Below are 17,177 nucleotides of genomic sequence, written 5' to 3'. Positions count from 1 at the left end.
GCTGCTCCAGGCACACTGCCTCCATACTTCCCTTGAATAAACCAGACACATCCTTGCCCCAGGGCCTTTGCACTGCCTATTCCCTTTGCCGGGCTGTTCTTTTCCCAAATACTCACATGGCTCACTTTCTCATCTGCCTTGGGTCTCGAATGTCGACTTCTCAGTGAGGTCTTCCCTGACCATTCTCTCTGAGTGTGTCCCACACCCCAGTACTCTCCATCCCTGGCCCTGCATTATTTCTCACTGGAGGACTCATCACCATGCCCTGTTCTATGCATGGTATTGACTTACCTGGTTTATTGCCTGCATTGGCTGCCTCACTGAGCTCCTATGGGTAGACGTTTTGTGTGTTTTGTTCACAACTACACAGCCAACACCTGGCACATGATACATGCTAGTAAATAATTATTAGATAAATGAGTGTGTATGTTCACAGAAGAAATCATTATGCACACTGTTCTGTATTTTGCTTTTTACTATATTTTTTACTTCAAGAGATCTTGCCCTATCAGCCTATACAGAGCTAGCCTCATGATTTTTAAAGTCTGCATAATGTTCCATTGTAGGGATTTACCTAAATTTATATAATCCAGTCCCTATGGATGGATTTTTTTTTGCTCTTCAAACATTGCCACAATTAAAAATAAAACTTTTTTATACTTGTTTTGTTTGTAAATATTTCCATGGCATAAATTCCCAGTAGTGGACTTCCTGAGTCAGATAGTAGGGGATTTTTTCTTTTAACTTTAATAGATGTTACCAAACTGTCTTCTGAAATAGCACAAATTTATACTCCCTCATATAATCAATGACAATGTCTATTTCCTAACATGCTCATAGTTCTGCATGCTACCAACCTTGTACCTTTTTGCTAATCTGATGGGTGGAAAATGGCACTCTGTTAATTTGATTTGTATTTTGAAAATTATGAATGGGGTTTAGAATTCTTACATATTTTCGTTGTTTATTTGTATTTTTTTTTTATAGTCTGCCTGGTTAAATCCTTTGCCCATTTTTCTCCTGGGTTACTTACTGTTTCCCTATAGATTTGAAATTCTTTAAAATTAAAATGATTATATCTTTGTCATTTCTGTTATATAATTTTTTAGTTTGTCTATTGGCTTTGTTCATGGCATTTTTAATATGCATTGAATATATATATTTTTAAGAAATTGATGTAAAAATGCCATGAAAGCTATAGGATTCTGAGTAATAGCTTAATATGTCAGAAATTTCATTGGGTTACTTTGAAACTATTGGTCATACAATTATTATGATGTAATTTAAAGATAATTTGTATTTTACAAATTTTAACTGTGGTAAAATACACTTAACATAAACTTTACCATCTTGACCATTCTAAAGGGTACAATCAATCATGTTAAGTACATTCACATGTGCAACCAGTCTCCACAACTTTTTCATCTTGCAAAACTCAAACTACATATCCATTAAACAACTCCCCATTCTCCTCTCCCCCCAGTCCCTGGCAACCACAATTCCACTTTCTGTGTCTATGAATTTGACCACTCTAGGTACCTCATATAAGTGGAATTATACAGTATTTGTCTTTCTGTGACTGGCTTATTTCACTTAGTGTAATGTCCTAAAGATTCATCTGTATTGTAGCATGTGTCAGAATTTCCTTTTTTTAAAGGCTGAATAATATTCCATTGTGTGTATATACTACGTTATGTTTATTTATTCACCTGTTGATAGAAGTTGGATTGTTCTAGCTTTTGTCTATCGTGAGTAGTGCTGCAATGAACCTGAGTGTACAAATATCTCTTCAAGTTCCTGCTTTCATTGTTTTGGGTATATATCTAGAAGTGGAATTGTTGGATCATATGGTAATCCAATTTTTGGTTATTTTTAGGAGCTCCCACACTGTTTTCCATAGTGGCTGCACCATTTTACAGTCCTACCAAAAGTGCACAAGAGTTCCAAGTTTCCATGTCCTTGCCAGCACTTGTTATTTTTTAATTTTTTTTATTATAGTAGTCATTCTAACACCTATGGGTGGGAAGTGGTATCTCATTGTGGCTTTGATTTGCATTTCCCTAATGATTAATGATGTTGAGCATCTTTTCATGTGCTCATTGGTCATTTATATGTCTTTGGAAGAATGTCTATTCAAGTTCCTTGCCCATTTTTTAAATCTGGTTGGTTTTTTTTTGTTGTTGTTGTTGAGTTGTAGGAGTTCTTTATATATTCTAAAAATTAACCCCTTATCAGATACATGATTTGCAAATATATTCTCCTATTCCATAGGTTATATTTTTACTCTGTTGTGTCCTTTAATGCACAGAAATTTTAAATTTTGATATGTCCAATTTATCTATTTTAACTTTTGTTGCCTGTGCATTTGGTGTCATATCCAAGAAATCATTGTTAAACCCAGTGTCAGAGTTCCCCTATGTTTTCTTCTAAATGTTTTATAGTTTTAACTCTTACATTTAGGGCTTTTATCCATTTTAGTAGGAGAGAATTCTACCACTGAGCCACCAGTGCTGCCTCTGTTTTGAATTAATTTTTGTATATAGTGTAAGGTAAGGGTCCGACTTCATTGTTTTGCATATGGATATTCAGTTTTCTCAGCAGCACTGGTGAGAGGACTATCCTTTCCCCCATTGAATAGTCTTAGCACCTTCACTGAAAAGCAATTGACCATAAATATGAACATTTATTTCTGGGCTCATTATTCTCTTCCATTGGTCTGTAAGTCTGTCTTTATGCTAGTACAATGTTGTTTTGATTACTGCTGCTTTGAATTTAAGAAATGTGAGAGCTTTTATCTTTTTTAAGACTATTTTGGCTATTCAGGGTCCCTTGAGATTCCATACAAATTTTAGAATGAGTTCTATTTCTGCAAAAAAACGTTGGTGGGATTGCCACAGGGATTACATTGATCTATAGATTGCTTTGACTAGTATTGCCATCTTAACAATAGTAAGTTTTCCAATCTATGAACACAAGATGTCCTTCCATTTATTGGTGTCATCAGCAACATTTTATAATTCTCAGTGTACATTTTTCACTTCCTTCGTAAAAGTTTATTCCTAAATGTTTTATTCTTTTTGATGGTGTTATAAATGGATTTTTTTCTCATTTCTCTTTAGGATTGCTTATTATTAGTATATGGAAACAAAACTGATTTTTATGTGTTGATTTTGTATCTTACAACTTTGCTGAATTTATTTATTCTAACAGTTTGTGTGTGTGAACTGTAACATTTTTCTACATATAAGATTATGTTGTTTGTGAACAGAAATAATTTTACTTCTTCCTTTCCAATTTGGAGGCATTTTCTTTCTTTTCTTTGTCCAATTGCTCTGATTAGAACTTCCAGTATTATATTAAATAGAAATAGTGAAAACAGGACTCCTTCCCTTGTTTCTGAGCATAGAGGAAGAGCTTCAGTCTTTCACCATTGACCGTGATATTAGCTGTGTGCTTTTCATATATGTCCTTTATTATGTTGAGATAGTTTCTTTCTATACATAGTTTATTGAGTGTCTTTATCATGAAAAGTTGTTGAATTTTGTCAAATACTTTTTCTGCATCAATTGAGATGATCATGTGGATATTTTCCCTTCATTTTGTTAATGTGGTATGTTACACAGTATTGATTAATTTTCATGTTAAACCATTCTTGCATCCAAGGAATAAATCCCACTTGGTCATGGTGTATAATCTTTTTAATGTTGTCTTCCTAAATAACAAACAGAAACTCTCTAAAGAAAAACTATGTTTATTCAGTAACAGGCACTGAAATGGGAACTTGTGCACCATAGTAAACTATGTACACACTCAGGGAGATAAAGGAAGGCAAAGGTTTTTAAAGGAAAAATGAGGAAGATTACATAATTGTTTTGAGATAATTATCCTTGGCTACAAGGATCAATATCAAGAGGCATCAGTCCAAGGTTGGACAGGCAGTTACTGGCAGACATCCTCACGAAAGTATGTTTTTTTGTGCAGGGTTGCAGTGGCCTTTGTGCAAGGTTGTAGTTTTTGCGGTCTTTTGTGATGTTTTTGTATCAGACATTTGTGTATTAGAGCCCTTCTTTCATGGCCTCCCTTAGCTCCGTTTTTCAGGGTTCTTTTTTTTTTTTAAACAAATGGCTCCATTTTGATTCTGACAACTTTCACATTTCCCTCTTTTGATCAAGCTCTTTCTCTGAAAGCATCACAGATCAGTCATCCTACAGTTAGGTTTTGATTGTTCTTTGGTGCCAGGATGGACCTGACCTGGGTTGTTGGTCTGGTCCCACATTGGAAGGAGTGATTGGTGATTAGAAGTCAGTGTCAAAATAGTTTTAACCACATTTGAGTCACAAGGCAGGTTTGGAGGGAGTGGCTCTCAGGCTAAGACTACCTGAAGCCCATTATTAAGTTCAGTTTTGTCTGTTCCATAGTCTTTTGGCCGTAATCTCAAAGCGCGGGATGAACATTATTCTGTTAGAAGCTATACTTCTAACAGTAATGGGTATTAAGTTTAAAAAGGGAAAATACAAAATAAAATTAATAGTAATATGATCACCTCAGTGTGTGTAATGGTTTTGAGCTGTGAAGCTAGGCTTAAAGGCAATCAATTGAATATATCAAATGACCACAGGCAAGTAACTATTTGACCTGTTTTATTTTTTATTTTGTGTATGTGGGTTTCAACTTCCTCAGAGCAATTTATCCAGGTACAGCACGTAGTATTAGCAATAGCACAGTCAATTCCTTATTTAACCAATAATTAATAAAGGATCCTTAAGTCAGGTTCTGTCACATTACCAGTAGTAGCTATTGATTATGAAATTCAGTTACATTGTTATTCTGTCAAAGGAAAAAGTGGGCATAAGAAAGGACGAATTAAGAGGAGCAAGAGATTCATTATGATGGGGAGTCTTGTTCCATCGTCTTGGGAAAACTACCTGCAGTGTGAGCCTGTCAACTTCCTGTCCTGATGTGTAGTTTGAATGTCTCTGGCTATTGGCATCAGGCAGTTTGGTAAACTTTCTGTGTGGCTTATACATCAGGCATGAGACTTGTTTCTTAAAATTTATATCAAGTTGTTTAGCTTCAGCTTCTAGGGCTTTAGGAACAGAAAAGTTTTTGACCTTAGTTGGAAAGTTGTAGCCAAATATTGAAGAAAATTAGGAGAATTCAGGATCTGATCCAGTCTGTAGGTAGAGAGCAAGAACTCAAGATATCAAGAAAATACTGCACAGGGCTACAATCAAATAACAGGTGTATTATAGCTTTTTTTTCTTTAGCAGCATAATTTTTCCTCTCTATAGTCATCCTGATTTTTATCAAAGATAATCAGAGTAAGACAAATTGGTTTGTAAAATAAATTTAGGTTTATTAAATTTTGCCTGCAAAAATAGTGATTTGACCACATAGTAATCTCAGATTTAAAAACCTCTTGAGACTAGAAAGCCAAAATAAGGGAGACTTCAGACTTTGTCTGTAGTACCTATAAACAATTTAAATATGACATTCCAGTCAAAACCTTGTAATATAACCAGTGTTTCCAGTTGTATCCTGTTATAAAGAGAGCACATTCTTCTTGAACTTCTGTAAATAATTATATCGTCATAAAAATAAGAATACTCATGAATAGTTTGCAATGTTTGAAGGGATCAAGTAAGGAGAAAAAGTAAATGTTTCCATTTTTGTTCACAAATGTATACTTTACCAAATTGCCATCAACTATAGATAGTTTAAGACAAAACGTTTCCTTAAATCTGGAAAACAAAACATTTAAGTAAAGAACCAGAATTATTTCAAATAAAGAGGCTATAAAGAGCCATGATTCCTTTTTATTAGTTCATTTAATTTCATTTAATTAATTCTTGTTTTGCTTGACCTTGATTAACAGTTTTGTGAATTCATCACTTTCTTTATTAGAGGTCTGAAGATTTTTATTTAATCCATTGACTTAAAGTTATTAGCCACCTGTATTTAAGAGAATTCATTAGTCTTTTCCATGAGTCTGATTGCAGATGCCTTTAGAGAAGAATTCAAAACAATTTAACAATGGATGACAAAATCTTAGAATAACTATTGTTAAAAATCTGATGAAAATTCACTGTATCAGAAATTGACAAGAAAATGTGGTTATTTTGTGGTATATAACATAATAACCAGAATTATGAATGAAATTAGATTTCTTAGGGTTTTAGACAATTTTGGAAGACTCATATTAATAATATATCTGTAAATTTAACCAAAAGGAGATCTATCACTTATCATTTGATGATGCTTCACATACAAATTACCAAATAAATCTAACTGTTTAGTATCTCTACAAGATGCGAGATACATCCTTTGCAGCTCTTTAGGGGCCTAACTGGAAAATCTCAAAGTTAATTTTAGGTCAAAAAACCTTAATTTAGAACTCGATCCTAGGGAAGCCTGTCAAAGATGTTGAAGGCTAAAGATGCTTGATCAAAACAGAATCACAGATCTCTGTGAAGTAATAGTCACTCAATTAACTAGAGCGATAATCAAAGACTTTAGAAGCCATATAGAAAATTACACAGATTAAAAAAAATCCTCGACTGGGCCTGGTGGCTCACGCCTCTAATCCTAGCACTCTGGGAGAACAAGGCAGGAGGATGGCTCAAGGTCAGGAGTTCAAGACCAACCTGAGCAAGAGTGAGACCTTGTCTCTACTAAAAAATAGAAAGAAATTATGTGGGCAACTAAAAATATATATAGAAAAATATTAGCCAAGCATGGTGGCACATGCCTGTAGTCCCAGCTACTTGGGAAGCTGAGGCAGAAGGATTACTTGAGTCCGGGAGTTTGAGGTTGCTGTGAGATAGGCTGACGCCACGGCACTCTAGCCCGGGCAACGGAGTGAGACTCTGTCTCAAAAAAAAAAAAAAAAAATCCTAACCCTTTTAAAACTCACTTTTCCTAGGTGATCCAAAAAACCTAAGAAAGACAACATGAAGCACAGGAAATTACAAAATCCTTTTTCCTAGACCAGTTACTAAAAGGTAAAGATAAACTTCCTGCATGTGATTGCTTCTTCTAATGGGAGGCCCATTTAGATAATCTGGAAGTCTAACCTAATGAAACAGTACTTGAATTTAATCAGACATAAGAAGAGTATATGTTGAAGGTTATAAATGCACACTATATCATAGGAGAAGCAAATAAGAAAATCAGTGCCTTGAGCAGGGGAAGAGTACATGGCTCTTAGAAAAAGTAAAAGCATGTGAAATTGCCTGGTTACATGGAATAATTCATACACATCAAGAAAAGCCAATAGTACAGAGTCAACATATACTGGAGGAAAATATTGCTTTTCTAGACCTTTAAGACAAACTGTTCTGAGTCAGGTCACAACAGCAAAGTTATAACTGGAGACAAAAGTTACAGGAACTGACAAAAAAGTTGAAAGAGAGAGTTATCACCCTAAGCAAAAAAAAAAAAAAAGTACCTTCTCAAGGGGAGAAGGTGAAAGAGCAGGAGGCAATGATATGTGACCTGAAAATCCCGTGCTGTGAGTTACAGCAAAAGTTGAACTTCTGAGAAATGAATCTGAGAAACTTCAAGAGGAAAACCTCTACTTTGAAAAATAAAATGAAGACACATTTCTAAATTGAAACTAGGAAATTAAATGAAGACTGTAAGACAGAAAAAGATTGCAATTTAGGAGATGCCTGAAATTTTTCAGAATTAAAAATCAAAACCTTTTGCAAATTTTACTAAGAGCAGATCAATACTTCAAGACCTGTTGTTCTAACATAGGGGACCAAGATCTTACTTTTGTGTGTATATACACACACACACACACACACACACACACACACACACACATACACACACACACACACATATGTATGTATTTTATCAAAGCTCAATCTAGAAACACTTGTAAATAATTCCCTTTTAATTATAGCCAACTTGATTATATACAAAATTCCTTTTATAAATTCATCCTTCACAAACCTCTCACAACCTGCACAGACCTTAAATGACATGCTTAAGCCTTTAGTTTTGTCCTTCACTTCCTCTTTCTTAAATAACCAGTCTTTTTGCTTTAGTATAAAAATTTACTTTCTTTTTTCCCTTATTTTGAAAAATTATTTTCTTCTCTTTTTAACTTTCCTTATCAGAAATACATCTTTTTTTGCTTACAACTTTCTTCTCATCTCTCTCCTACTTAATTGGTTTCTTTCTATCTTTTTTCTATTTCCTTTCTGTATCTGTATTTTAAAACAACCTTTAAATAACCTCTGAATTATATAAAATTATTTTTTTCTGAATAAAGAATATATTTATGCCTTTCTTATAATTTTTCTCATCAAAACCACATTTTACTTATTTGGTATACTTTGCGTACAGAATTATATATATTAATTAGAACTTTTACTAACCTTAATTTCTAATGAAAACCTAGGAAGCAAAAAATTTTGACCTGTTACATATCAGTATTTTATAGTTGAGAACCATTTTATAAATTTAGAAACCTGTTTCCCCGTAACATACTTTTTAAGATGTGTAATAATAGACCCAAATATATTTAGTTTTCCTATAAAATTTAAGAAGCCAAGAACAAACATATTTATGTTTTTGTAAATGACCCAAACATTTAATAAATAGCTGTTATATAACTTTAAGATTTTTAAGTTACCAAAAAGATTTTTGAAACTATGAAGAGTTCATTTATAAATATTTATGTCACAATTCTATTAATTTATTTATTTTTAACAATTATACCTATATTATTTATGAAAACTTAGGTATTGGACAAGGCTAGTCATTATTTTAAGCTATTTCCTTGGTAGCTATTTTATAGCCTGTGAATATCAGGCCTTCATCACCTAAGGAAGAACCTTAAAGTTAAATAAATGGATATTTTACTGAAAACTCAGAGTTCATTAAACCAACAATATTAAATTAGACTTACTTAACAAAGAATTATATAAACAAATACCATTCTGTTTTTAGGCTGAGTTTGTTATGACCTTAGTGTCAAACCTGATACCTTAAAACATCTAACAGAGACAAATATAAAACTGCCTGACCATTAAAGGCAGGCAAAAATGTATGTGGGCAATTCTGAAGACATTTCTGTTTTTATTTTACCAACAATCTCAAAATCAGTTTATTTATAAAAGATTTACCCAAGTCACATAAACATAAAAACATTTCAGTTAGTTACTATACTTTTGATAAAATATTTAAGTGCTTGATTTTTCCCTGTAAGTCAATTGATTAGTTAATTCAAATTCTTTGATATAGTTTGGTAGAAAAATATTATATACATACAGCATAAAAGGTACACATTTGTAATCCTGGCACTCTGGGAGGTAAAGGTGGGAAGCTTGCTTGAGTTCAGGAGTTCCAGACCAGCCTGAGTAAGAGCGAGACCCATCTCTACAAAAAAATAGAAAAATTAGCCTGGCAAGGTGGCATGTGCTGTAGTCCCAGCTACTCGGGAGGCTGGGGCAGGAGGATTGCTTGAGCCCAGGAGTTTGAGGGTGCTGTGAGCTGTGATGATGCCACTGTAGCACTCTAGTTGTGGTGACAGAGTGAGATTCTGTCTCTAAAAAAAAAAAAAAGATACAACACAAATACATTGACAGGAGCAGATTCTCTAGATTCTCTAGCTTCTATTTTGAAATTTTAGTCAGAAGACAGTAAAACATAGTAATATAAACTCACCAGTTTTTAGGACGGTTGCATCCAAATTATGTTTTTGACAAAATGGGACCTATTCACATGGTGAAATTTTATTTGTCCTGATAAGTAATCTTATGAAGGCTGTTGACCAACATTTTCATTAAAGCACTTTTCATAACATTTTGATTTTAAAGAACCTTCTTTTAATCCTTTTTTTGGCAGTTCCAAATGAGTTCAGGGATTAAATATTCAAATGTTTTCACTTTAGTTAGGACGGGCTGAATTGTATAAGAGAAACAAAATCTCCAAGTGGCCTTGAATTGCAGAAGCAAATTGATCTTTTTGTTTGTAGTCTTGTTTGCTTGATTAGTCATCTTGGGTACGGAAGCATTTTACAGAAAGGCATTAACAGGTTTTTTTCCTCAGCTTTTTCTGACTTGTGCATAGCAGACAAAGCAAAATTTTTATACCAGGCAGTAATATTTAATATTATTGCTTTGAGCTCAAGATTTTCACCTGTTTGTTCTAAGAGCCTAACTTCTATAAACATTTATCGGGTTCTTTCCTTTTTAAACTGTCAATCTTTTAATGATCTGTTCTAAATAAACCCTAAGTGGTTGTTAGCCAGGCAAATTAAATTTACATTTCCAAAAGGCATGCATAAGGCTAGGTTGTTGGTTGCCATGGGGCTGCTGTAATTTGAAAGCCCTCTCTTTCTTCCTTATCTTGGCTGAAATGCCCTGAGAAAATTATCTAAGCAGCTTTTGAAATTAGCAATAGTATATTATTTTTAGTACAAGTGAAAAAGTCAACAGATTTCAGAGTAAACAGGGAAGAGGAAGAAAAGAAAAAAAAAAAAACAAGATAGAAAAGTTCTGGAGTACCAGAAAACCTGGCATGCCTTAATATTTGAGAATTCCATTTTGTTGCTTATTAATCTCTCCAGAGCAAAGAAAATCCTGTAATTCCTGTCAGGGAATGTCAGGAGTTTGAACCAGTGTTTTAGATGGTGGTGACTACCCTAGTGGCTTTTAATTGGCCATCTCATGCCCACCATTTAGAATATTTATTTTGGCTCTCAGAAGATGAACAGAAACAAACAAGGGGAAAAAAAGGGAAAAGGTCCAAATTATTTATACATGCACGTAGCCAAACCAAAATGAGATAAAAATCAAAGTGCTCAGAAAATTTTAAGCAGATCAAACAAAATATTTCAATAGGTGAGCAAAAAGAACCAAAAGTGAGTTCACCAGAAAAGACATGCCTCACAGGCAGAACATAGGTTCTGCAGAAACCACAAGAGTATACTCACCATAAAGATGAAATGTCTTTGTACCAGAGAGGACTTGTCTGAAAAGACAAAAAGTCTTTTATCATCCCAGGAGGGTTGCAAGGTACTTTAATTTAAGGTGGCTTTATCCAATCAGATCCCAAATAAAGTCAAAGAACTTCTCCCCAATAGGAGGGCTTGGCCTGAGAGAAGACTGATCAAGGGCAGAAAGGAGAGCCGTGGAAGCAGAGAGCTCAAAGGGCTCAAGTGAGTACTGCATACTGGTTCTAAGAATCGCCAATTCCTTCTATAAAAGAAAGTGATGTTTATTCAGGAATGGGCGTTGAAATGGGAACATGTGTGTCATAGTAAACTATGTGCACATTCAGAGAAGTAAAGGAAAACAAAATTTTTTTAAGGAAAAATTGAGGAGGATTACATAATTGTTTTGAGATAATTATCCTTGGCTATGAGGATCAATAACAAGCTTGGTGTCGGTCCAAGATTGGACAGGCAGTTGCTGGGCAGATGTCCTCATAGAAGTACTTTTTGGCGGGTGTAAGGTTGTAACAGCCTTTGCGCAAGATTGTGGTTTTTGGAGACTTTTGTGATAGTTTTTGTTATCAGACATTTGTGCGTGAGAACACTCCCTTAATGGCCTTCCCCAGCTCCATTATTCAGAATTTTTTTTAACACAGGTGACTCCATTTTATTCTGACAACTTTCCGAATGAGCTGTTAAATTCTGTTTGCCAGCATTTTGCTGAGAATTTTTGCATAATGTTCATAAGCAATATTGATTTCTGGTTTTCTTATACTGTTTTGTCTGACTTTGGTATCAGGGTAATTCTGGCCTCATAGAATATAGTTAGGAACTGTTCTCTCCTCTTCAATTTTTTGAAAGAGTTTGAGGAGGATTGATTTGAATTTTTCCTTAAATGTTTGATAGAATTCAACAGTGAACCTCTCTAGCCCTGGGCTTTTCTTTGTTGGGAGGTTTTTGATTATTGATCCAATCTTCTTACTACATCTGTTCAGACTTTCTGCTTCTTTGGGATTCAGTCTTAGTAGGTTGTATATTTCTAGGAATTCATCTATTTTATCTAGATTGTCCAATTTTTTTGGTATACAATTGTTCATAGTATTCCATTATAATCCTCTTTATATAAAAAGCTCTTGTGATATCCTGTCTTTCATTACTGATTTTAGTTATTTGAGTCTTCTCTATTTTTTTCTTAGTCATTCTAGCAAAGGCTTGTTACTTTTGTTGATCTTTTCAAAGAACCAACTCTTGGTTCTGTTGATTTTTTTCTATTGTTTTTCTGTCATTGATGTTTTCCATTATTTTTCTATTATCTATTTTGTAGATCTCTGCTCTAATCTTTACTTTTTTTCCTTCTGCTAGGTTTAAGTTTAGTTTGTTCTCTTTTTGTCCTCGTTCCTAAAGGTGTAGTTAGGTTGTCGATTTTAGTTCATTATTTTTTAATGTAAATATTTACAGCTAAAAAATTTCCCTCTTAGCACTGCTTTTATTACATCCCATAAATTTTGGTATGTTGTGTTTCCATTTTCATTTGTTTCAAGATATTTTCTAATTTCTCATGTGGTATCTTTCGCCAATTGGTTGTTTAAGAGTGTGTTGTTTAATTTGCATATATTTGTGGATTTTCCAATTTTCCTTCTGTTACTGATTTCTAGTTCAATTACACTGTGATGAGAAAAGATACTTTGTATGATTTCAATCTACTTAAATTTACTAAGACTTATTTTGTGGCCTAAGAGAATGTTCCACGTTCATTTGAAAAAAATATGTGTTCTGCTGTTTTTAGGTGGAGTGTATGTATGTCTGGTCAAATTGGTCTATAATGTTCAAGTTCTCTGTTTCTATATTTATCTTCTGCTTGGTTTTATTGATTATTAAAATTAGAATGTTGAATTATCTTGTTGTGTTACCGTCTATTTCTCCTTTCTGTTTGGTCAATGTTTGCTTCATATGTTTAGGAGCTCTGATGTTTGCTGCATATATATTTATAATAGTTATATCTTCTTGGTGAATTGAATGGCATTTTTTGCATATTATTTGCATTTTATAAAGCGAAATATATCAGTCTTTCCTTTTATGATTTCTGGGTTTTCTTTCTTGTTTAGAAAGGCCTTATCCACTTGAAAAATCAAAAGATAAATTATCCCATGCTTTCTTCTGGAAAATGCATGTTTTTTATATTTTAATGTTTGATCTACACAGAGGTCACAACATCGTCATTTATGTTGGGATTCACCCTTAAACATCGTAAGCTCATGGTGGCCCCTCACTAGGGTGCATATCCCTTAGCTTTCTCCACGTTGTGTGATCTGCCTGACTTATCCTTTCTGTGCCAATGTTTACCTACCTCTCTTTGAGAAATATCTAAATACTCAGTTAAGTATCCTGACACACCTCCAGAGAGGTCACTCTACTCTCATTCCTAGCTCTTCATATTTATTATATTTAAGCCTTGAAATTAACTATTTTTATATCAGATAAGCTGCAGAGCTGGAAACACAGGACGGGGACCAGCGAAGACATGTGGCCATGAACCCAGCAAAGAGAGAGGGTGGAGGTGATGGAAAAGGTCGCCAGGTCATCAGAGGGGTTAATGAATACACCTCTCCATTTCAGGCCAGGAGCTCTAACCAAGAGATGAAGGTCAGAGGTCCCCTAGGGCAGGAGGGTTGGGCCCAGAGAGCGAAAGGAGAGGGCACATGACTGTCTCTGTAACCTGAGTGGAAAGAAGGAACCTGGGGCAGAGGAGCCTGCTGGGGAACAAGGAGGCTGTCCCAAGGCTGACTCCCTCCTGCCCTCTGCAGGTGGTGGGGAGACACAGGTGAAGACCAAGAGGCCGCAGGCTCAGTCCAAGCCTGGGGAGGGCAGGGCAAGGAGGGCAATGACACCAAAGCAGGTCCCAGCCACCAGCACTTACCATCTGTGGGGGCCTACTGTGTGCTGGCAGCTTTCCGAGTGATGTGATTCCATCCTCCCCGCTGACCCTGCCGAGCAGGATAGCCAGGGGTCGGCAGCCTGGGTCACATGTGGGTTCACATCCTGGCTGTGGGCAATAGGAGCTAAGACAGTGTGTGCCTCGGTTTACTCCTGTGTCAAGTGGAGACAGAAGCAGGCAGGGAGGCTCCCGGCACTCACCGTCAGCTCAGGAGGAGGCCGCGGGAGAAGTGCTCAGTGAGCGGAAGGTGGGGTTCCGCGAGAGGCTCGCTGGGCTGGGCTTGCAGCACGGCTGTCCCGCAGTCCCAGTCAGGGCTTCTCGTACTGACAGGCCAGCCTGAGGCGTGTGGGGACGCTCAGTCCCTATGTGACCAGGGACCCCCTGACCTGGAAGCAAGCCTGGGGCGCCTCCCTATCCTGGCCAGGCGTTTGTCTCCAATGTGGCTGATATCATCTGAGGGCCTCGCTGTTCTTCCCCGACCCGGCTTAGTCCAGCGGAACCAGCTGGTGCAAGGCCATCTGGAAGGGTGTGTAGAAGGGAGCCCCGTGGCCATCCAAGGTCAAGGGTTCTTCTCTCCTCGATGTGCACCTCGGGGAGTCATTGTGAGGAACTCATACCCACCAGGCGCCCGGAACTGTGCCTGACCCTCAGTACATGTCAGCTGCCTGAAGTCACCAGGCCTACTTCCACCAAGACCCTGTCTTGGGACATCTTTCTTCAGGAGCTGGAATCTGTGTTGTTCAGACAGACTCCATCTGTCTAGACACTTAGGGCGGTAACAGCCAGGAGCCAAGTGCCACCCGTGGGGTCCTTGGTGTGACCGGGAAGGACTAATTCTCCCCACTGCAATGAGAGGAGTCCATGTTTGAGGGTAAAGAGAGTTAAGACCCCACATACTTACTACCTCTGCTTCTGTGCCGTATAACACACACACACACACAGATGCACACACAGACGTGCCCACACCACATGCAGACACACACACAGACACACACACAGACGTACCCACAGCCACATGCAGACACACACACAGACACACACACAGACGTACCCACAGCCACATGCAGACACACACACAGACGTACCCACAGCCACATGCAGACACACACACAGACGCACACACAGACACACAGACAGACACACAGACAGACGCACAGACATATGCACATGGCTACACACAGACGCACACACACAAACCTCCAGGGGAATATAGAATCACAGAGGCAGGCTCAGATGCATGGGCACGCACACACACATGGGGCTCCTTCTCACAAACACCAGGGAAGGCTGCACACCTGACTCTGCCCCTTGGGGCCTTGGGCCTGGCAGGGCAGGGCAACGTATTGAGGTGACCCAGGCCACCACCCGCTGCCAGCGTGCTCTGCACTCACAGAGTGAGGACGGCGATTCTCTGGTGGTGTTGCCAGTGAGGACAGCGCGGCTTGGGACAGTGGGGTGTCAGCATCACCCAGTGCCACAGCCTTCTGCCTGCACTCAGGACGGCCTGCCGTCCCGCGGTGACTGACACCAGGCTGCTTCTCCTAGTAGCCTCCCGAGTTTCCCAAGTCACCAGCTTCTCTCTCTGAGCCTCAGTTTCCCATCTGTGAGTGACCCTGATAACATCTGCCCTACCTGCCCTCACAGGGAAATAGCTTCCAGGACAGTCCTTTGTGAATTGCAAAGAATTACAAAAACTGTTAGCCACCATGGTGGGCAAGATAGTTAAATTCGTCCTCACCCCTTGAGGGGAGCTCCCCATTAAGCTCACATTTGGCCACATTCACTGGGATGTGAGCAGTTTTTTTATTGCTTTCTGTGGGCTCAGAGTAAAGCTGCAACTGTCCCCCAAGAAAGGAAAAGAGTGAAATATTGGGGTCCAGAGAGGTGGGACACTTGCTCTACAGAGAGGCCATCCAGGCTCAGTGAGAGGCCTGCCCTCCCCCTCCTCCTCCTCAGGGTTCCAGGCCCATCTCCACCTGGAATAGGCGACACAGACACAGACAGCATTGCAGGTTGTCTCCAGGGTGATCTAAAACCGGTTTCTGAGGTACACACACAGGTCACTCCTGAATGGTTTTTGCAGCAGGTTTGGCCCAATAGTTGAGGACTATGTCTCCCTTTTGGAGGCGCTGTGGGTCTGCACCTCTCAGGGAGGTGCCCCAGCCTCTGGATCTGGCCCTGTCCCTGCTGTGCCCATGTCCCGAGAGAACGGCCACACCATTCTCTCCAGCCGTGGTGTGGCCATTTGCACACTTGCCTCTGGGCCTAGGCACCTGCCGGCCCTCCCCCTCAGACCTCTGCCTTCTCCCCCCTGCACCTTGGCCCTCCCCTGCCATCTGGACTTAGTCTTGGGGTCGGGCTCCCACAGCCCTCCTGGGTGGCAAGTCCTTCACCCCCATTTCATTCCTTCACTCCTGGGGCCTCCATGGCCCCCTCACCTGTAAAGTACGGCCTGTTGTAGGCTTAATGGTGGCTCCCAGAGGTATGTCCCTGTCCTAATCCCTGGAACCTGTCAGTGTAACCACATATGGGAGAAGAGTCTTTGCAGGTGTGGTTAAGTTCAGGGGGGTCTTGATATGTTATCCGGGTGGGCCCTAAATGCTATCACAAGTCACCTCATGAGAGAGAGGCAGGGGGAAATTGGAGACTTAGAAAGAGGAGGCCATGTGACCACAGAGGCCGAGTTTGGAGGGAACGGCCACATGCCAAGGGATGCTGGCAGCCACCAGAGGTTGGGAGAGGATGGAATGTCACCTCCCCTAGAGCCTCTGAGGGCACTCAGCCTTCCTGACACCTTGATTTTGTCCCAGAGATACTGATTCTGGACTTCTGGCCTCTAGAACTATAAGAGAACAAATTTTTATTTAAAACTTTGAAGTGTGTGGTAATTTGTAACAGCAGCTGTAGAGAACTATTAAATGATACAGAGCCCTCAACTCTGCTCCCTGCAGCCACTGTGTCTATGCATGGTCCCAGGACGAGGGGGGATTTTTAAGAGCAGACGGAGCCCTTTCCCCTGTGTCCCTGGCTCCAGCTCTGGGGGTAGGCACAGAGCACACGGGGGAGGATGACATGGGCCAGCCTGACACCCTCATGTCTCTGCAGAATATCAGGACTCAAGGGCCTCCATGCTCACATTTTGCTGCTGAAGACGCTGGTGCTCCAGGAGGGGAGGGGACGTCCCAATGTCAAGGGGAAGGTTCGTGGTGAAGTTGGGAAGCAATCCCAGGTTTTCTGACTCCCAGCTCATGGTCACTGGTAACAAATGTGTGAGGATCAGTAATTTATTCCTCT

The sequence above is a fragment of the Lemur catta genome, chromosome 1, assembly GCF_020740605.2.
Source record: "Lemur catta isolate mLemCat1 chromosome 1, mLemCat1.pri, whole genome shotgun sequence".
Classification (NCBI taxonomy): Eukaryota; Metazoa; Chordata; class Mammalia; order Primates; family Lemuridae; genus Lemur; species Lemur catta.
The sequence above is the reverse complement of the archived record's forward strand: the minus strand, read 5'-3'. Positions refer to the sequence as shown.